The sequence below is a fragment of the Chiloscyllium plagiosum genome, unplaced genomic scaffold (assembly GCF_037043375.1).
Source record: "Chiloscyllium plagiosum isolate Xiang-an unplaced genomic scaffold, Cpla_swu_hap1 HiC_scaffold_36, whole genome shotgun sequence".
Lineage (NCBI taxonomy): Eukaryota > Metazoa > Chordata > Chondrichthyes > Orectolobiformes > Hemiscylliidae > Chiloscyllium > Chiloscyllium plagiosum.
In genome coordinates, this window is record NW_028270174.1 from 38,099,249 (window position 1) to 38,121,191 (window position 21,943).

Here is a 21,943-nt window from a genome sequence, read left to right on the forward strand (position 1 = left end):
TCTGTCACTTTGGGAGATGGAGCAATCTATAGGGGCACAGAGGCAGGTTTTCTTTCCAGAGGATTGGCAGGAGGAGTCTTGTTGGTGCTCACTCACCCTTTGCTGCTGGGAGGGGTTAGATGGTGACATTGGGAACTCTCCTCAAGGCACTGACAGCTCATGGCCATTCCCAGCAGCATCTCAGAGTAACTCCTGTACACAGTAGCTGATCAACTGAATGCTGGTTTCCTTCTTTATAATGCTCCAGTGATGGTAGGTTAAGCACTCAATGACTGCCACTGTGTACTTGACTTCCTTAACATGCTACGTTGTTGACACAGCACGCAACCAGTGCTTTTTTAGGAGTTCCAACATTTTCATACAGAGCTGAACTGAAGTTGTTTACTGCATGGCTGACAGAGCTCCTGCAGTTTGAAGCTGTCAACTGTTACCTATAAAATAATTAACATTAATTTGGAAAAAATATTTGCAGTTTTTAATATTACAGTAAGCAGAAGTGGATGCTTGTGTAAAACTCAAATTCCATGCACTTATTTTGTTCTAAATTTGATATGCATTTAATTTTTTTGTAGTGAGTACATTTTTAGCAAACATTACAGTTTAGAACTCTAGGATAATATTGATTTTCATTCAGCGAAATGTGGAAGAGATGCAGAAGAGATGGAAGAATCAATACACTTATTTCAATCAAAACTAAAGTTGCCTCTGGCCTTATGTGTGTATATAATCTAGGCCACAAAAATGTCCTCTCATACAATGCCAATCCTCTTCAAATATTCAATTGATTTCATGGCAGAGATGTTAGTATTTGTGATACGACTAAAAATTCTTTTCATTCATAAAATTAAAAGTAACCAAAAGAAAATCCATTAATTCATTATTGGACTTGGGATATATGTTCACACTCTTTGGAAGGCTAGTTGATGAGGTGAATTGTCACGTGGCCTTTCATTTCCAGACTTAGGGTTTGAATCCAATTTGTGTTATTTATGACAATACTGTATAAAACGAGTTTGTGCCACCTTAAGCTGTCTCCGAATCACCCAGGCCAAAACCTCATCACTAATTTGTACTCAACTGTTACTCTCACTTCAAGATAGTGAGTTCTTTCGAGATCTATATTTAGTCAGAGTAGTTTCAACATACTTGACATCAAAGTCTATAGAAATTAATGCTCAGTATCTTCCTGACACAACTCCAATGAGGATGGTATTAACTTTTTTTCCCACAATTCAAATTAATTCTAACAATTAACTGGATGTCTGCATACAGTATTGGTCATCTTATTTAAAGAACAATTTAAGTGCATTGGAAACAGGTCAGATAAAGTTCACCAGACAAATACCTGGAATGGGTGGGTTGTCCGATGAGGAAAGGTTGGACAGGGTAAGCTTATAACCAGTAGAATTCAGAAGAGTAAAAGCTGACACGATTGAAACTTGGCTGATTCTGAGGGATCACGACAGGGTAGATGGGCGAATTAAGGATGAGGGGTCACTATTTCCAACTGAAAGTAGGTGAAGTCTTTTTTCACACAGGTTTGTAAGTCTTCAAAACTCACTTCTTCATAAAGAGTGGAAACAGAGTCTTTGAATTTTTTGTAAGGCAGATAGATTCTTTGTAAGCAACAGGGTAAATTATTGGCTATAACAGGAACTTGAGGCTGCAAGCAGATCAGTCATGGCAGGCCAGGTGTGAGAGGATGAGTGATGTACTTCTGCTCCTCCTCCTTCCGTTCACAAAATTGCCACAAAGTATAAAAACTGGCGATAATGGATCAGCTGTCGATTATGCATCTTTCCTCATTTTCATTTGAATTGATTATAAATTGAAAGAGATCTCTATTGGGTGGCCAATCAATGTTCACTACTGACCAAAGTAATATAGAAGGGCTGCAAGTAAAATCCAACCTGCATTGGGTATTCCTCAATGATGTTGGAAATCAGTTGTGCTTTCTGCAAGAAGCCAGATCTGAGCCTGGCAACGTCTCTTATAAGAATAATAATTTGTACAGGGTGTGGTCAGTTTTGGATTTGCTTTTTCCCTAATTTGACAGTTCTCATAAACTAAGGCCTGCATAAAATCAGATCATAGAAAAACATGAAGACAAGGCCAGTTGGTCCTTTCAGTCTGCTCTGCCATTCAATCTAATCACTGATCATCCAACTCGATTCCTGTTCCTGCTTTCAGCCTGGAGGTGAGTTGGCAGAGAACAAAGAATCTTAAAAGCCTCAGAATTGATGGGCATGAGGTCATTCTCAGGTTTTTAGACTGAGCTTATTGCCTGGATCTTTGAACTTTGGGATCGGCATTAAACCATGAGCTTCCTCCACGTCATTTATGCCAACAGCCAGAGGGAGCTACATTTGAGCTTCCTCATGTAAATAAATAAAATGTTTGTAGTTCATCACTACACAAAATGACAGTAAAAACTGTACAAATTGCTGACACCACCACTATGCTCACCACAATCCCTACCCAAATTACTCATCCACATAACTGACTAAATTCCCTAAAAGATCCTTAGCAAAAACAGAACAATATAAAGGCAGATAGCTAACATGTGGCTTTATTGGTGACTTCCTCCAATCCAACTTAATAGCATCTCTAACAAACATCATCAGTCACAACTTGCAACATAAATTCCACCTGGATACCAGCAGTGTTCAATGACATGGCAGTATAATGGACCTCTCCAAATTCTCCTTTAAGAGCATTCTATCATTCACCAACTGCATACCCAGAAACATTTTTGCCTCCTGCAGGAAGCCAGTATTGATTCTGAAACACAACCCCCTCACCCAATTTAATTGATATCAAAGAGAAAAGAGGCAGTTCTTCATTGACACATTTGGAGATGGAGTTATTGGAGGCCAGTTATCCCAGTCTCAGAATATTGCTGCATGACTTCCTCAAGATAGAATGCAAAGCTAAATATAATGGCCTTCTTTTATGAGAAATTACCAGATTTTCAAAAAGCCAATGTATATCTAGATTGCCTTGTACAATGCAAAAGAACAATAATAGTGGAGTTGTTCACTTATCATGGAGATCAAACTTTAAACTGTTAGGTTCCCAGAGAACAAGATAAGAGACAAGATGGCGGAAAGCTTTGGGCACAGTCAATCCATACTCACCTCTTCTTTTTGTCCCAAGCATAATACACTTACTAGCTATCATGTATCATATCTTGTGTCCTAAAATATTATTTTCTGAAATAAATGTATTCAATTTGCATTCAATGATTTGTTATCAACTGCATCGACTCAATCACTATGCACTTCCCATCTCACATTGATAATAATTCTGCAATTGACTCCTTATTCGAGCATCATCTAGTTCTGCAAAATTTAAAAAAAGCAAAAAAGGCAAATTGTGGTCGACAATGTGTAATCTCTTTAAAATCCTAAAACAGCAATCATGTCACCTTTCACCCTTCCCTTTTTCAATGAGAACATATGAACACTGTTCACAATCCAACCTCTCCATTCTGGTTTCTCTCTCCTGTGTTCTTTCAACAGTTGAAACTTTCTGTTTGCGTTGTGATGATCAGAGCTATTTGCAATGCTTGTTAGACTAAGGATTTATAAATTGTCAAGGTTACCTTTTTAAGACTTTTAATACACCCTAAAAATGGATATATGTTTTAGAACCCCAGCACATATTGTTGGGATAGTTTCAATTTAACGCCAATCAGAAAACAGAGGATTTTGTTTTATTTCTCTGTGCATAATTATTTCTATTTAAATTATAACCTTTCTTCCAATTTCTGTCCCTGTATAAAATCCAGCTTCTCTTTACTGACTTGAACTTGTCACCTGTCAATCCAAATCCCAAATATTTTCAAATCTTGCTCTAACTTGTTCTGTTCAGCTTTAGAGCCCATCACTATCTATAGATTTGTATCATTTGCAAATTTTGTTACTGTGTCTGTGGGTCTTTTATGAAAATGTTAAGCAAGAGACGATCTAAATCAGACCTCCTGTGGAATAGGACTGCCAACAATGTCCCATGCTGATTTCAATCTGTCAACTATTACCCTCTGCATTCTACCAGTCAATCAATTACATGTAAATATTACAATTGTTAATATTTGCACTGATTTTATATTTTCAGTGCAATATTTCCAGAGGATCTGTATTAAATACCTAATGAAAATCAAGTTTCCTACATCCATTTCATTATTCCTATTATGCTCCTTCATCAAATTCTTCAAAGAAAACTATGTCCCTTCCATGGTTGGCACGGTGGCTCAGTGGTTACCACTGCTGCCGCACAGTGCCAAGGATCTGGGTTCGATTCCAGTCTCGGGCAACTGTCTGTGTGGAGTTTGCACTTTGTCCACTTGTCTGCGCGGGTTTGCTCTGGTTTCCTCCCACAACCCAAAGGTGTGCAGGTTAGGTGAATGGGCCATGCTAAATTGCCCATAGTGTTCAGGGATGTGTAGATTAGGTGTATTAGTCAGGGGTAAATGTAGAGCAATGGGAGAGTGGGTTACTCTTTGGAGGGTTGGTATGGACTTGTTGGGTCAAATGCCTTGTTTCCACACTGTAGGGATTCTATGAACCCAAATCTTTTAGAATTTTATTTCTATCCCAATCTTTCATTATCATATTTTTAATAAGGGTTTCCATTACTTTACCCAAAATGTATTCCAAACTCATTGGTGCCTTGTTCCTAGGTAACATTTTTTCTTCCTTGAAAGAAATAAAAATAGATGTAGTATCTGCCTTCTTTTAGCTGCCAGGCACCTTCCTAATATTTGGTGATCTTTAGGAGGATTAGGCCAGACTTCCTGTAATTTTCTCTACAATTTCCTCTAAAGATTTTAGATGTATCTTGACCAGACCCTGAGGTTTGTTTACTTGCACAGCTACATATTTACATTTCTGATTTGCAGGCATGTTAGAATTACAAAGGGTGCATATTCATAGAGTGAAATGGACTAAAATGCAAATAATGTCCTATTCATGCAATGTGAAAATACACAGAGAGATAGCATGTATGTAAAGTAAGTTTATTAGGCAGAGGTGGGTAAGTGGGTAGATGTTTCCAGGGTGTAGTTGGATCAGGGTCCAGTCAAGTTGGACTGAGAGACGGAGTGGGGCTGAGATTGAGGCTAAAGGAGTTCAGGATTGGGAGTGGGTGCAGGGAGTCTGGTTGGGCAGGGGATGTAGGATGGGTCGGTGGTCAGGTCAGGGCAGGCCAGAGTCTCTCATTTGGGAGCTGAGAGACTCTGCATTATAAATGAATTCACAGTACGTTGATCTGCATCGTATCAGACTTCCACTGGCTTGTGCCCTATGTGAACACAGTCAGTCTCATTATCGGAGACATTTAAAAAGAGCTGAACACTGTGCTTTCAGCTAACAAACAACTCCCCTTCTGACATTTTTTGACAGGTAAAATAACAGTAAACAGTATTTTTATTGGTGCAACAAGTTTAAAAAGTAATGTACATGATCTGGAAGAAGCTTTAGGCATTTATTGGACAATGTTAGCATCAGAGAAACATTGCAAAATGATTCCTGTTGCATAGATATAAGTTGTTCAGAAAAGTCACCACTGAGAGAAAAGGAGGTGATTGGTGTTGTGTATGAATTTGAGGTTCAATCAAGAGAAACCTGACAAAACAGGTAAACCACAATTGCTTTTGGTTGAGTTAATGATTAATAACATAATAAATGATTGCTGGAGGTATGCTAAAGACTACTTAGCCAGAGTGAAAATCTTCATTACAAAAAAGAGATACAAATGATGACTGATGAGGGATTAATTGTAGTCGTTGCAAATTTAGGACCTTTGCTGGTGTACTGGTGGTGTACCTCTGGGCCAGGAAGTTTGATGAAGGGCTTTTGCCTGAAACGTCGATTTTTCCTGCTCCTCGGATGCTGCCTGACCTGCTGTGCTTTTCCAGCACCACTCTAAACTTGACTCTAATCTCCAACATCTGCAGTACCCACCTCCACCCAGGAGGCTTGAGTTCAGTCCGACCTAGTTCCAGGTGTGTGGCATAATATGCCTCAACAGGTTGATTAGAAACATCCAGTAGTTGAAAATTTCAGCTCAGCAAAAGTTGACTGATACATTAATACCTCAACTTGTATAATGGTGAAAGTATTTTGAGAGTTAACAGAAGATTAGAGGCTGTTTCATGACTCAGTTTGTAAAAGAGCCAAAAAGGAGAGAAAACATTCTGGATTTGATTATGAGTAAGATGCATAATCAGTTCTCCAGCAAAAAGGCTTTAAACTCCAGTAGTTGTAACGTGATCATGTTTGACATTACAGTAACCAGGGAGGAAAATAAAACCCAAACAACATTCCCAGTCTTTGGGATAGCCAACCTTTAAATGATTGTTGGTGTGGACATGGAAGGCTCAAATATGAATGATGAGAATGGAGGAACTATGGAATTCTTTCAAAAGGTGACTCTGAATACAATGGATGAATGTGTGTTGATGCAAAGCCAAATATGTCAAGCTTCAAGGCAGTCCTGTGTGATTAATCACAATTACCCAAATGTTCACAAGAAAGAAGCAAATGACTTAAGGCTGCGAAGGAAAATAGCACTGGTAAGATGGATCCAAAGGGAACAATCCTCCTAACATCCAATTCTCACCTGCTGTTATGAAGTTCCCCTGGTATACATCATGTGATCTCTGAAGTCAACAAGACAAAGGCACATTCACTGAATACCTCACCACCTCCATTGGTTCGGACACACAGTCTCAAGAGATCACTTTACACTTTTGATATCTTCACACAAAAGACAAAACCTGCTAGATCAGAACTATTGTGGTAGGTTTGGAGTTGGAGGGGTTAATGTTGGAGGGGGCCCCTCCAGACAGCTGCTTCACACTAAGACCACACGCATACTTCCTTGGGCCACCATACATGAAGTCAGGATCAATAATTCCCCTGGGATGGATGATTGATGATTGTTGAAGATAATCCTGCAGTAGTATGTCCAGGCTCCTATGCAGCGGGTGGCAAGGACCAGATCTCTCAACATATACAACAAAGCAGAATTGATTGACGTGCATTTTGTTTGAGGCCTTGACCAGATGTGACATTACCCTCTGGAAGGGCATAAACTGCAGTTCAATTGGAAAAGATATCAGTGGTGAAACAGATCTTTACTGAGTAAAAAAAATGACTGCAGATGCTGGAAACCAGATTCTGGATTAGTGGTGCTGGAAGAGCACAGCAGTTCAGGCAGCATCCGAGGAGCAGTAAAATCGATGTTTCGGGCAAAGGCCCTTCATCAGGAATACATGCAGAGAGTTTGAAGGGTGGAGAGATAAGTGAAAGGAGAGTGGGGGTGGGGAGAAAGTAGCATAGAGTACAATAGGTGAGTAGGGGAGGGGATGAAGGTGATAGGTCGGGGGGAGGGTAGAGTGGATAGGTGAAAAAGGAGATAAGCAGGTAAGACCAGTCATGGGGATAGTGCTGAGCTAGAAGTTTGGAACTAGGGTGAGGTGGGGGAAGGGGAAATGAGGAAACTGTTGAAGTCCATGTTGATGCCCTGGGGTTGAAGTGTTCCGAGGCGGAAGATGAGGCGTTCTTCCTCCAGGCATCTGGTAGTGAGGGAGCAGCGGTGAAGGTGGCCCAGGACTTCCACGTCCTCGGCAGAGTGGGAGGGGGAGTTAAAATGTTGGGCCACAGGGCAGTGTGGTTGATTGGTGCGGGTGTCCCGGAGATGTTCCCTAAAGCGCTCTGCTAGGAGGCGCCCAGTCTCCCCAATGTAGAGGAGATCGCATCGGGAGCAACGGATACAATAAATAATATTGGTGGATGTGCAGGTAAAACTTTGATGGATGTGGAAGGCTCCTTGGATGGAGGTGAGGGAGGCGGTGTGGGTGCTGGTTTTGCAATTTCTGCGGTGGCAGGGGGAAGGTGCCAGGATGGGATGGGAGGTCTTTACTGAGACTTTACTTTCTCTCATCAATCTCATAGATCTGCTGCATATTAAAAAAAAGTGGCAGAGATCAATCCAGCAATTATTCTCCTGTTACTGCAAAGAAACTGCTTGAAGAAATCAGAAACTACTGCATCTGCAACAGCAACATCAACAGCAGATAGCATTAGTTGCCGCACAGCCATAGAGTCATAGAGATGTACAGCATGGAAACAGACCCTTCAGTCCAACTCGTCCACACCAACCAGATATCCTAAATTAATCTAGTCCCATTTTCCAGCATTTTCCCCATATCCCTCTAAACCCTTCCTATTCATATATCCATCCAGATGCCTTTTAAATGTTGTTATTGTACCAGCCTCCACCACTTTCAGTTCATACACTATGTTTTGCATGAAAACGTTGCCCCTTAGGTGCCTTTAAATTTTTCCCCTCTCACCTTAAACCTATGCCCTCTAGTTCTAGAATCCCCAAACATAGGGAGAAGATCTTGTCTACTCGCCCTATCCAAGCCCTTCATGGTTTCATAACCTTTGATAAAATCACCCGTCAGCCTCTGACACTTCAGGGAAAATAGCCCCAACCTATTCAGCCTTTCCTTATATCTCAAACCCTCCAACCTTTGCAGCATCCTTGTAACTTTTCTCTGTACACTTTCAAGTTTTACAACATCCTTCCTACAGCAGGGAGACCAGAATTACACACAGTAATTCAAAAGGGGCTTAACCAATGTCCTGTACAGCTGCAACATGACCTCCCAACTCCTATACTCAATGCTCTGACCAATAATGGCAAACATACCAAATGCCTCTTCAGTGTCCTATTTACCTGAGACTCCACTTTCCAGGAACTATAAACCGGCACTCTAAGGTCTCTTTGTTCAGCAGCACTCTCAGAAACTTACCATTAAGTGTATAAGTCCTGCCCTGATTGCCTTTCCAAAATGCAGCACCTCACATTTATCTAAATTAAACTCTATCTGCCAATCATCAAACCATTGGCCTGTCTGATCAAGGTCCTGTTGTACTCTGAGGTAACCTTCTTCGCTGTCCGCTACACCTCCAATTTTGGTGTCATCTACAAACTTACTACCAGTACTTGCTATGTTCACATCCAAGTCATTTATATAAATGTCAAAAAGTAGTGGAACCAGCACTGATCCTTGTGCCACACCACTGGTCACAGGCCTCCAGTCTGAAAAGCAATCCTGCACCACCACCCTCTGTCTTCTACCTTCAAGCCAGTTTTGTATCCAAATAGCTAGTTCTGTATTCCATGTAATTTCTGTATTCCATGTAATCTAACCTTGCTAATCAGTCTACCATGAGGAACCTTATTGAATGCCTTACTGAAGCCCATATAGATCACATCCACTCCTCTGCCATCATCAATTCACTTTGTTACTCCAAAAAACTCAATCAAGTTATTGAGACATGATTGCTCATGCACAAAGTCACGTTGACTATCCCTAATGTATCCAAATACATTCCCTCAGTATTCCCTCCAACAACTTGCTCACCACTGATGTCAGGTTCACTGGTCTATAGTTTCCTGGCTTTTCCTTACCACCTTACTTAAATAGTGGCACCATGTTAGCCAACCTCCAGTCTTCTGACACCCTCGCTGATACAAATGTCTCAGCAAGGGACCCAGCAATCACTTCCCCAGATTCCCACATAGTTCTAGGATACACCTGATCGGGTCCTGGGGATTTATCCACCTTTGTGCACTTTGAGATGTCCAGCACCTCCTCCTCTATAATATAGACATTTTTCAGGATGTCACTATTTATTTCCCCACATTCTCTATCATCACCAGAAAGAGGAGCAGCAGATTAAAATCCACTATACAGGAGGAAAGCTCTGGTCTGGAATAGGATCTAGAGGCTTCAGTGCACCTATCTGAAAATGAGTGAGACCTGGTAAAGGTGAAAACTGATGGTATCCTGAACTATTGTTGCATACCTACACCCACTGCTGGATAACAACTTGCGGTCACAAGAACTGAATGGCAATCCTATCCTGGTACTCCTAAATGTTCCAGCTAACATTTAATTTGTGGGATCATTTCAAGGAGCTACTAGGGATTTATGTGCCACCTCTCAGTCCTCAACTCATTAGTGTAATTGGATGTCGCTGGTGCTCTCTTTGTAAGAGCTCACCAATAATCTAATTCTAACTTGACATGGCCAGTCAGTGGGGAAGCATGCATATTTCTAATCTTGATACAGGGTTTTGCTCCATCAGCCACCTAACTATTTCATTCAATGAGAATATAATTGTTGAATGGCTTACAGAGACACACATCCAATGATTACACTACAGGCATCAGTTCCCAGTGGTAAAAACAATGACTGCAGATGCTGGAAACCAGATTCTGGATTAGTGGTGCTGGAAGAGCACAGCAGTTCAGGCAGCATCCAAGGAGCAGCGAAATCGATGTTTCGGGCAAAAGCCCTTCATCAGGATGAAGGGCTTTTGCCCGAAACGTCGATTTCGCTGCTCCTTGGATGCTGCCTGAACTGCTGTGCTCTTCCAGCACCACTAATCCAAAATTAGTTCCCAGTGTAACTGCAATGTGGATGTTATTTCTTCTCAGGCACTTTACAAATTCATTGGCTGTATGAGGTCTGAACATGTCCCACACCAATAAACTGCATTATTTATGAATGACACTGGATCTTCATTCCATAAATTATGGGTCTATAACTTCACTCCACCTCCTGATGAAGGGCTTTTGCCCGAAACGTCGATTTTGCCTGTCCTCGGATGCTGCCTGAATTGCTGTGCTCTTCCAGCACCACTGATCCAGAATCTGGTTTCCAGCATCTGCAGTCATTGTTTTTACCTCCACCTTCATCCATCCAATCATTATCATCGACATGAACAAAAACTCTTTTGTGTACTTGGAAGTCAGTATGGTGTTACATTTGAAAACTCTCATAGACTAATTTTGTTCGTCAAGTGTTGTGGGCTATTACCACTGGGAATCTTGACTTTTCCTGTCCTGTCATTTTCAATCTATTCCACTCTACAGCTGAGCAGATCAAAATTCATGGGCATTTCATCAATATTGCTGATGCAATTTGCAGGAGCTTTTAGGATATGTGCCACATTAATCATGGGTGAATTTAATTTACCAGATTGGCAAAGGTAGCCTGAAACACATTCATTGAATATATTCAAGATGATTACTTAAAGAAGTATGCTCTAGAGTCAACCAGGGAGTAAATTATTCTAGACCTAGTCATGAGCATTGAGAAGGATTAATCAATAACCTGATAGTGAAGGAACATTGAGTTAACAGTGATCATAACATCATAGAATTTCATGCTTTTTTGAAGGGAATAAGAATAATGCTTGAAACTTAAATATAAGTAATAATAAAGGATTGAAGGCAGAGCTAACTAAAGTGAAACTAAGGCAAAAGTGGGTACTGCAGATGCTGGAGATCAGAGTCAAGATTAGAGTGGGTGCTGGAAAAGCATAGCAGGTCAGGCAGCATCTGAGGGGCAGGAAAATCAACGTTTCAGGCAAAAGCCCTTCATCAGGAAACTAAAGTGAAACTATGTTAACCATAGATAATACAGATGGAATTGCAGAACTTTAATAAGCTATTTAATATCTCAAAGCAAAGATTTATCCCAGTAAAAAGTAATGGTTCCTACAGATGAATGTATCATCTATGTGCAATCAAGGAAATTCTGAGTAGTATCAAAACGCTATAACACTCTTAAATTTGCAAACAGTTGTAGATCAGAAGATTGGACAGATGTTAGGAACCAAAAAACAATAGCTAAAAAAAGAAAGTGAAGATGACAGAAAACAATCTAACAGTATTTTTTTAAAATAATAAGAGTTTCCATAAATATATGAATAGGAAAAGGGTAACTAACCCTAGCGTTAGTCCTCTGGAGGGTAAATCTGGGATAACAAGGAATTGACAGAGGCATTGAACAGGTATATGGTGTCAGCCTTCCTTCACTGCAGAAGATGTCAAAATCCTTCCAAAACGATATGAAAATCAACAGGAAGCAGGACCTTTTAACAATCACCATCACTAGGAAGAAGGTGGTTGAAAATTTAATGGCCCAGATTTTCTGATAGCAAGATAGTTGTTGCTGAAGTGTAGACTGAAGTTGTGAACCAAGACCATGCTAGTTTACTGCAAAGGAATTGCAAGGCATGGAGAAGCTCCCAATGGACATTTATCTAGTGTCTGGAAACATCCAAGGAACTCTCCAATTTTTAAATTGAAATTAGAGACTTCAGAGGGATCTGACTTCCTTAAGTTAATAGTTAGCCAGAAAATGTTAGAACAATTGAAAGGTACTCTAACTGCTGGTCAACTATTAAAGTGACACCTTTCCCTGACCCACCACTGGCCACTTCCTCACCCACAGATCTGACACACCCCGATCCAAAATTCAACTCTTCTACTGACCACATACATCCCACTCCACATAGACACCCACCTCTTGCCTCTTCTGACCCAAATCCAACACTCCAGGTGAACTGGACCAACCCATGGACACCCAACCCCCACTCACCAAACCTCTAAGGACAACTGACCACCACAAACACAACCATGCCGTCCCCCGATACTCTCCTAAAACTGACTTTCAACTCCCCAGCATTGCTCACAGATTCACCAATCCCCAACAAACACCTCCATGAACTGACCTGACTTAACCTGACTTTGCCTCTAGATCCACCCTGCCCATCTCCCCCTCATTGGTTGGAATCCACCTCAAAGTCTTACCCACTTGCATGCCACTCCACTCACCTACCACCATAGTCTCTTACCTATGTGTCACCCTACCAGTATGGCATTCTAGCCTCCTCCCAACACCCACCTGGCACCTATACCCCTCACATCACGTCCACCCTCTCCCCACTCATCTGGTACTCAGCCCTTTCACTCACTTGCCATCTTACTTTGTACACATATCTATTCATGGTGTCCTTCCACATGGTTTTGAGTCAGAGGTAATACTTAGGCTGTGATAGTGGGAGATTCAGTGACTGTAATGCCATTGAGCATGATAAGGAGAAGATTAAATTCTCTTTTCTTTGAGAAAGTCACTGTTTGTTACTTGCACAGTGCAAATGTTGTCCACCTCTTGCTGAGTATGGACACAGATTACTGAAGTATTTGAGAAGTCATGAATGGTGCTAAACATTGGGCAAACATCAGCAAGCATCCCCAGTTCTGAACTTATGATGGAAGGAAGGTAATTGATGAAGCAGCTGAAGACGGTCCGTTCTAGGACACTGCCCTGAGAAACTCCTGCAGAGATCTGCTGAGACCGAAATGATTGACTTCCAACAACAACCAATTTCCTTTGTGCCAGCTATGACCCCAACCAATCAGGGAATTCCCATTGACTTAAACTTTGCTAGGGCTCCTGATGCCACACTTGATCACATGTGGCCTCAATGTCACAGGCAATCACTCTCACCTCACCTCTGGCGTTCAGCTGTTTCATCCATGTTTGGACCAAACAGGAACAAGTCTCAGTGTTGATTAGCCATGGTTGAATTCAAACTGTGTGTCCGTCAGCATATTATTGCTGAACGAGTGCACTGTTAATAACATCTTCCATCACATTGCTGTTGATTGAGTATGGACTGAAAGGACATCAATTGTTTGGGCTAGGTTTGTCCTACTTTTTGAATACAGGATATACCTGGGCAATTTTCCTGACCCTAACCCTATTGCTGGGTAGCTAGCAATGTTGTAACTGCACTGGAATAGCTTGGTTAGGCTCACGGCCAATTCTGAAGCACAATTATTCAATATCGTTGCTGGAAAGTTGGCAGAGACAATCACTTAGAAGTGACATCCAGATGTGAGAAAGTGAGACTGAGTGGGAATAAACATTTTCATGCTGCCACACCTCTTTCCCTGGTGAAGATGGTCTCCTGTTTGCCAAATAAAATAATACAATTATTTCGTTCTCAAAGTGATTGGAGAAGATCTCTCCTTACCCCTCCTCCTCCCCACCACCGAACTCCTCACCAAAGTTGATGAGAAAATATAGAACTAACCTAATTTTATGTGAAGCTTTTTGCCTACTTCCTATTTCAGTTGAAATGTAATAATCTAGATGAGAGGAGAAAGTGAGGACTGCAGCTGCTGGAGATCAGAGCTGAAAATGTGTTGCTGGAAAAGTGCAGCAGGTCAGGCAGCATCCAAGGAGCAGGAGAATCGACGTTTCGGGTATGAGCCCTTCTTCAGGAATGAGGAAAGTGTGTCCAGCAGGCTAAGATAAAAGGTAGGGAGGAGGGACTTGGGGGAGGGGCTTTGGAAATGCGATAGGTGGAAGGAGGTCAAGGTGAGAGTGATAGACCGGAGTGGGGGTGGGGGCGGAGAGGTCAGGAAGAAGATTGCAGGTTAGGAAGGTGGTGCTGAGTTCGAAGGTTGGGACTGAGACAAGGTGGGGGGAGGGGAAATGAGGAAACTGGAGAAATCTGAGTTCATCCCTTGTGGTTGGAGGGTTCCTAGGCAGAAGATGAGGCGCTCTTCCTCCAGCTGTCGTGTTGCTAAACTCCCCCTCCCACTCCACCAAGGTCATGCAGGTCCTTGGGCTCCTCCATCGCCAGACCATAGCAACATGACGGCTGGAGGAAGAGCGCCTCATCTTCCGCCTAGGAACCCTCCAACCACAAGGGATGAACTCAGATTTCTCCAGTTTCCTCAGTTCCCCTCCTCCCACCTTGTCTCAGTCCCAACCCTCGAACTCAGCACCACCTTCCTAACCTGCAATCTTCTTCCTGACCTCTCCGCCCCCACCCCCACTCCGGTCTATCACCCTCACCTTAACCTCCTTCCACCTATCGCATTTCCAACGCCCCTCCCCCAAGTCCCTCCTCCCTACCTTTTATCTTAGCCTGCTGGACACACTTTCCTCATTCCTGAAGAAGGGCTCATGCCCAAAACGTCGATTCTCCTGCTCCTTGGATGCTGCCTGACCTGCTGCGCTTTTCCAGCAACACATTTTCAGCTCTAATCTAGATGAGAGGCAAGGCTGATCAAACTTTCAGTCTGCTGCCTGTTTATGCTGTAGCACGTCAGTATTGCTGATGGGGAAGAGGGTTTGGGGAAAATGTATGTCATATAATCACAGCCAACGTCTGAAATGGTGCAAACAGAACTTGGGATAATGATCAGGAAGCTCTGTTAAACGTTGGCCTAATGGATGGTTGGTCTAAGTGTGATTGCAGAAATAACCAATAGTGTATTACAAGTCTACCATTTTGTACACAAGCTTTGTGTGCTAATCTGCACGTATGCATAAACCCTGAGTGTTTTTACTACATTTATAAACTGAACCGCTAGCAGGTACAAGGTACATGTTTTACTGGTAAGCACTTCCCCGCCAAGTTTCTGGCAATTAGTGCTTTATGCAGGTTGCTTCAGAATAACTTAATACTTTTGTTTCTTAGCCTAAGGCAGATCTGCTCTTCAGACTGAAGTCTTGTCAGTTTTGACATGTCCTAGACATTTATACATTGGATTCAATTAGCATTCTGAATGGAAAATTCGGCTGTGGCAACTGGTTTTTGATTGTGAAATGTAGTACTAGTCACTTTCTCTGTTCAGTTTTGTTTATAAAATTACATGATCAAGCTGAGATAATAAAAATGGTTCCACCCATAGAGGTTAGTAACTGAAAAGGCCAAAGATGACATTTATCACATGCTTTCAGTACAATTTTTCTGATGTGCAGTATAGCTCCCTGGCTCATGCAAAAACAAAGGAAGTTTAAATATTCAGAATATGTCTTTTTTGTATCAATGTGTTCCGTGGCAAAACTAATGCCACAAGCCATTCATTACATTTGTCATAGAGACATACAGCATGGAAACAGACCCTTTGGTTCAACTCGTTCATGCCAACCAGATATTCTACATTAATTTAGTCCCATTTGCCAGCATTTAGCTCATTTACTTTGATATCCTTCCTATTCAAATACCCATCCAAACACCTGTTAGGTGTTGTAATTGTATCAGCCTCCACCACGTCCTCTGGCAGTTCTTTCCATCCACGTTCCACCCTCTGCGTGAAAGCATTGTCCTTAGGTCCCTTTTAAATCTTTCCCCTCTCAGACTCGACCTATCCCCTCTCGTTCTGGACTCCCCCACCCCAGGGAAAACATCTTGTCTATTTAACCTATCCACGCCCCTCAAGATTTTATAAACCTCTATAAGGTCACTCCTCAACCTCCGACGCTCCAGGGAAAACAGCCCCAGCCTGTTCAACCTCTCCCTGTACCTCAAACACTCCAATTCTGGCAACATCCTTGTAAATCTCTTTGGCACCTTTTCAAGTTTAACAACATCTTTCTTATAGCAGGGAGACCAGAATTGAATGCAGTATTCCAAAAGTGGCCTAACTAATGTCCTGCACAGCCGTATGACCTACCAACTCTTATAATCGCTTCTAGTCACTCATAGATGCTCTGTGAACTTTTGGATTAGAAATTGCAGTGATCTGAAATTCAGTTACCACAATGCCCTTTCCAGGGATTTTGGGACTTGTGTGAACAAGGAAAATAATTGAGTATCTCCTTAACCAATTGGATTGAATTTTTTTTTAATGAATCTTATAGCCTGAACCAGAGTTGCAAGTTAGAATAGTTAATTCAATACATAACACATTTACAGGAAGCAAAATGAGCATGTAGGAAAGAAAGATGCTTTAAGCAAGAGAAAGAAACAGAATACAAAATACAAAACCAAACTTTTTATTTTTGTAAAATGTCTCCAACAGGCATTAAAATATGAAGGAACATTACTCCTCACATAAATTTTCAGTACCACCGAATGTATTTTCTTTAGTTACCATGTACCATGCCACTAAAATCAGGATTGAGCTTGAAGGGACAATTGCTGAGATTTGTGGGATGTTTAGTGTAGATCTAGTGATCAGTACAGCAGATTCACACCCTCCATGTATTTCAATGCTGATTTCCTCTGTGTTATACTCATTTAACAGAGACTCTGCAGTAATGTGGAAAATTGGAACATGTTTAACTCGACATGTGCTCACCAGAAGCTGCTTTCCAAATTACTCTTTAATCGCAGTATGGGTAGATAGCCAAACAATTATCTTTACTACAGAATCTGGCCTAATATTTTTATTCCTATATCAGACAGGTTAGGTTAAATAGTGCATTTCACAAAATGGGACAACATATCCTGACATGAGTTCAGATTTCATCTATTGAGGATGAGTACAATATTTCAGAGCCTGAAATTGGCTCACACAATTGGCTCCCCAAACCCCAAAAGTTATTGTTTGAATTACTCAAATTAAATGTTCATCCCATCATATTACTGAAGCAAATCTTGTTGAAGTCTCAAGTTGTATCCTAATTGATTTAATAAAAGTGAACTGTCCTTCCTCATCCTCCTTGAGCTTCCTGCAACATTTCATCTGCTTGATCATAAAATTTTGCTGCAACTCCTCTCTATCAGCTCCTGTTGTGTTCTGTGTTCATTTGCGCATATCCTGTTACATCCAGAGAACTGCTTACAATGGCTTCTCACAGAGTCACAAAGTCATACAACTCGGAAACAGACCCTTTGGTCCAACCAGTCCATGTTGAACATAATCCCACACTAAACTAGTCCCACCTGCCTCTGCTTGGCCCATATCCCTCCAAACATTTCTTATTCATTCCAAATATCGTTTAAACATTGCAACCACCATTTCATCCGGAAGTTCACACATGAATCATTCTCTGTTTAAAAAAATTGCTCCGCGTGTCTTTTGTAAATCCTTCCCTTCTCACCTTAAAAATATGACCCCGAGTCTTGAAATCCTCCACCCTAGGGAAAAGAGACCTGCCATGCATCTTATCTATACCCATCATTATTTTATAAACCTCTATATAGTTACCTCTCAATCTCCTACATTCCAGTGAAACATGCCCCAGCTTATCCAACCTCCTTTCATAACTCAAACACTTCATTCTTGGCAACATCCTGGTAAATCTTTTCTGAACCAGTCTAATAATTTGCTTCTCGTTTCTGCACCAGTACCCTTGATGTCCCCAAAGAGTGTACTCTTGGTTTCCTCCTTTTGCTCATCATGATGCTTGTCCTTGCAGACATCATCAGAAACCATGTCATCAGTTTTCAGAGGTATACTACTGATAACCAACTCAACTTCTCCTCCATCTACCTAACAACACCCCATTTCCCCCATTGTCGGACAGCCTGCCAACCTCCAATATTAGATAAGCAGACATTTCCTCCACTTAAATATTGACAACAGAGAAGCCATTGACTTTCGACCACATTGTAAACTATATTCCCTCACCACACTCTTCATTCCTCACCATGACAGGTGACAGAGGCTAAAATAAGCCTTTTGCAAACCTGGCTTCATATCATGGTGACGCTAAGATGATCCTCTCACACATCTGCACCACTACTAAGACTGCTATTTCCATATGATTTTGTCCATATTAGGAGTTAATCTGTTGCTGAACCGTTCATCCACTCCTATGTTAGCTTGAACCTTCATCATGACAATATATAAACCATGAAGTGTAATTAAGACCATAAGAAATGGGGACATGAATAGGCCATTCAGCCTCTCGAGCCTGCTTCAGCATTCAAGAAGTGCTTGACTGATCTGATATTCCTCATATCCACTTTCCTGCCTTTTCCCTTTGATTCTCCTATTGATCAAAAATCTATCTCTCTCAGCCTTAAATATGCAAAAGGACTCTGCCCCCCAAAGCAAGGAATTCCAAACGCTCACAACCAGGGAGAAGAAATTCATCCTCATCTCAGTCTTAAATTGGTGTCCCTTGACTCTGAGACTATGCCCTCTGGTCCAACTCTCTCCCGTGACCCTTCCATCTTCTCAGCATTTACTCTGTCAAGCCCCTTTAGGATCATATATGTTTAAATGAAATAAACTCTCATTTTTCTAAATTCCAGTATGTAGAGTCCCAACCTGTTTAGCCTTTGCTCATAAGTCACTATGTCCATATGGGGATCATACTTGTGAACCTTCTCTGAACTGCCTCCAATGAAATGATATATTTCCTTGAATATGGGAATCAAAACACTTCATAGTACTCCAATTGTAGTCTCACCAGCACCTCGTGTAATTGCAGTAAGATTTCCCTACACTTATACTCCAATCCCTTTGAAATAAGGGCCAAACTTCCATTCACCTTCCTGATTACTTGCTGCACCTGTGTGGCAGCTTTCTGTGTTTTGTGCATAAATATTGTCATGTCTCTTTGGGTTATAACTTCCTGCAGGTTTTTCTCTCCATTTAAGTAATACTCTACTCTTTTGTTCACCCTTCCAAATTGAATAACTTCACATTTTCCCAAATTATACTCCATTTGCCAATTTTCTGCCCACTTAACCCATCAATATCTCTCTGTAACTGTTTGTGTCCATTGTGCAACTTGTCCTTCCACCCATTTTTGTGTGGTCTGCAAATTTGGCTACAGTACATTTGCTTCCTTCCTCCAAGTCATAAATAAATATTGCAATCAATTCCAGTCCCAGCTCTGATCCATGTGGAACTCTACTGGTTACCGATCATCAACTTGAAAAAACACTCCTTATCCCCACTCACTGTTTCCTGCCCATTAGACAATTCTCTGTCCAAAGTTCTATATCCATGCCAAAATCTTATCTCCACCACCATGGGCTCTTATCTTGTGACTTAATGTTTTGCGAGCTACCTTGTTGAATGCCTCCTGGAAGCCCATATACAGCACGTCCACTGGCTCCACTCTGGCTGAGAATTCCTCGAAAAACTCTGATTTTCTTTTCATGAAGCTATGCTAACTTTGTTTGATTAGATTCTGATTTTCCAAATGTGCTGTTACTACTTCCTTAATAATTGATTCCAACTGCGGTATTAAGCTAATCAGATTATAGTTACCTGTGTTTTGCCTCCCTCACCTTTTGAACATGGGTTTCACATTGGCAGTTTCCCAATCATCCAGTACTTCTCCAGAATCCAAGAACTTTTGGAGAAGTACCACCAATGTACCCATTATCTTTGAAGCTATTTATTGTAGGATCCTACAATGCAAGCTCTCATGGCCAGGGGACTTGTTTGCCTTTAGTCCCATTAGAATTAGATTCGAATTAGAAACCCTACAGTGTGGAAACAGGCCCTTCAGCCCAACAAGTCCACACCAACCCTCCAAAGAGTAACCCACCCAGACCTGTATCCCTGACTAACGCACCTAACCTACATATCCCTGAATACTACAGGCAATTTAGCATGACCAATCCACCTAATCTGCACATCCTGGATTGTGGAAGGAAGCTGGAGCAGCCGGAGGAAACCTTCGCAGACACGGGGAGAATGTGCAAACTCAACACAGATAGTCACCCAAGGCTGAAATCGAACCCACGTCCCTGGCACTGTGAGGCAGCAGTGCTAACTGCTAATATTACTTTGTATAGTACTAATACTCTATTGATGGCAATGGTAGTTAACATTTTTGTGAAAGCTATTTGCCTTTTACTTCTGAGGACAATTCACAAGAATACCAGTGCATAAGGAAAACCAACATTTGTTTTTTTTCTTCCCCACACTACTGCCTAACTGCGGTAGTGCTTATTTTTTCCCAGCACCCATATTATGTGTGTGCAGGTGTGAGACACAGTGAAATGAAAATAGAGTTGGAGGGGGAAATAATGCACTCCACTCCCTGCGGCGCCCACCTCTCCCTGAACAACTCCAGGGTGTTGGTGGAGACCGCGTGCTCCTTTTCCAAGGACACTTGGGCTCTAATGTAAAACCAACATTTGTTTTTATTTCTTTTATTTTTTTTTCCCCAACACTAATCTCCTGCTTATTTTTTCTTCTTGTTTTTTTTCTTTTAACCCGCCTAACTGCGGTAGTGCTTACTTTTCACCCCAGCACCCATGCTGTGTGTGTGCAGGTGTGAGACACAGTGAAAGACACAAGGTGCACAAATCTTTATTCAAAAACCAACATTTGTTTTTTTTTCCCAAGAGAAAACCAACATTTGTTTTTTTTTTGTATTTTTTTTTCTTTTTTTTCCTTTTTTACCCCCACACTACCACCTAAGTGCGGTAGTGCTTATTTTATTCCCAGCACCCATGGTGTGTGTGTGCAGGTGTGAGACACAGTGGAAGACACAAAGTGCACGAATCTTTATTCAATTTCCACCACCAGGAAGATAGGAAAACACCCGGGTGGCCAGTGACAAGCACTGCCCTTCACATCAAAGGGCAATGCTGTGTGATCAAAACAGTGAAGGGGAGGGTAAGGACTGGATTCCTGTTACTTTTTTTTCTTTTGCTTCCTTTTTTTTTCTTTTTTTCCTTCTTTTTTCCCCTTTCTTTTTTTAACCCCCACACTACCACCTAAGTGCGGTAGTGCTTATTTTATCCCCAGCACCCATGGTGTGTGTGTGCAGGTGTGAGACACAGTGAAAGACACAAGGTGCACAAATCTTTATTCAAAAACCAACATTTGTTTTTTTTTCCCAAGAGAAAACCAACATTTGTAATGCATGAGAAGAAAATGCTGATTGGTTGCCACTGCTAATCAACATTTAATAAGTAGCAGCAGCTCAACAAATCAAATTTCACTTGCCAACCAATCAGCACTCTCCTTTCCTGCAGAATAAATGTTAGTTCTCCACCTGAATTGATATTCTTACAAATTGTCTTGATGAGTGTCAGATGAAAATCTTTTACAGTAATACTCAAGTTCTGTACTACCAAACAGCTAATTTTTATTCAGTTACTTGTATCAATTTATTTAATTAAAACTATCTCCTCAACACTAATGGTCTTTATCTATGTGGTGCCAATTCTAAGCATTCTCTGAAAGGCTGTTTTAAATTAATGAATCATCCAGTTTCATCAAATTCATTTTCCTCAGTTCTGTTTTTAGTTTGCACGACAAATTCTCTTTCCCTCTCCTCTCCTATTTTTCTTGTTCTCTTCTTTGCTCCTGATGTCTTTCCCTTGTCCAACCCTCTGCTCCATTCCTT

General features: G+C 41.3%; 1 protein-coding gene across 2 annotated transcripts in view; it reads left to right on the plus strand.

The window, feature by feature from the left end:
- LOC122539342 (NEDD4 family-interacting protein 1-like) overlaps positions 1-21,943 on the plus strand; it is a 163,747-nt gene that overhangs the window by 112,230 nt on the left and 29,574 nt on the right. The gene's annotated exons all lie outside the window — the stretch shown is intronic.